Source organism: Sinocyclocheilus grahami, unplaced genomic scaffold (genome assembly GCF_001515645.1).
Source record: "Sinocyclocheilus grahami isolate Dianchi unplaced genomic scaffold, SAMN03320097.WGS_v1.1 scaffold4774.1, whole genome shotgun sequence".
NCBI classification, from domain to species: domain Eukaryota; kingdom Metazoa; phylum Chordata; class Actinopteri; order Cypriniformes; family Cyprinidae; genus Sinocyclocheilus; species Sinocyclocheilus grahami.
The window spans coordinates 1,859-3,017 of record NW_015509647.1 but is presented as its reverse complement, the minus strand read 5'-3'; positions in this window follow the sequence as shown (position 1 = coordinate 3,017).

Sequence of the window (1,159 nt, the reverse complement as noted above, 5' to 3'; positions counted from 1 at the left end):
AGACGACAATGACTCTTCAACCCAAGAGATGGGGAAGTTGCTGTTTTATATCACTGATAATGTGTGCGTGTGTTGTGGGATATAACAGCTGAAGTGTGTTAAACAAACTGTTGAGCTCATCATAATGCAACTCTTGTGAAGGTCTATGTGCGGTTTCACACTGGACAAACTCTGGGCTTCTGGTTAGACGTGTAACAAGACTTAACACGCCTCCGGCTTTTACCCCAGATCAGATTATACTTTGAGCCATTCTGACTCTATAGAATGATATAGAGATGCAATACAGATTCTGAGTTGAAATTAAATTTATGTGATTCAGTTTAGTTTGCATCATCATTTCTTGATCTGGTCTAGAGAGGAGTTTCATCAGTTTTCATTCTCTTTTTCTGTTTATTGTATATCAAAGAGCAATACTTTGTTATCATGACAATGATGCATAGTAGGAGAAAATTTCAAGGACATAGATTTCTCTAATCCAAAGATAACAAACAAAGTCTATTTAAGGGGTGATCATTTCACTTCACCCTCTGTCTTTTAAATGATGAATAACTTCTTGTCCTTTTATGACTTTAAAACTAAACTTTGATGATTGTGTTCTTTTAATCTGTGCCCTAAAATGTACATATTTCATAACATACTGCATCGTAGGGTTACTGCGCAATTTAGAGAAAATATGCAGGGTATACATGAAACACTGTTTCAAATCTACCTGCAGTACAATCCTATTGTGTCAGACGCTGTCTAGGCCTTGACATTTAGGATGAAGTGATAAAGGCCACAACTGATTCTGACAACACAGCTAATAACTGAATAAGAGTTGATTAATGAGTATGTGAATGAGCTACTGTTTGTTTGTTTTTAATTTGAATGAAATTTGAAACTATTGTTCAACATTTTAGATATTAACTATTCCCAATTTTAATTTTGAATCTTAATTTGTTAGGGATTTACTAATGAACTGTGCATGGGTTATTTCACTTCTAGATGCTCTGCTATTGAATGGCTAATTATCAGATGTATATAATAAAGAACAGGAACAAAATGAAGAGCTGCAATAAAATTATTTTTTGTAAAATGAAATCTTTTAAAGGGGTTACATGATGCTGCTAAAAATAAGATATTTTGTGTATTTGGTGTAATGAAATGTGTTTATGCGGTT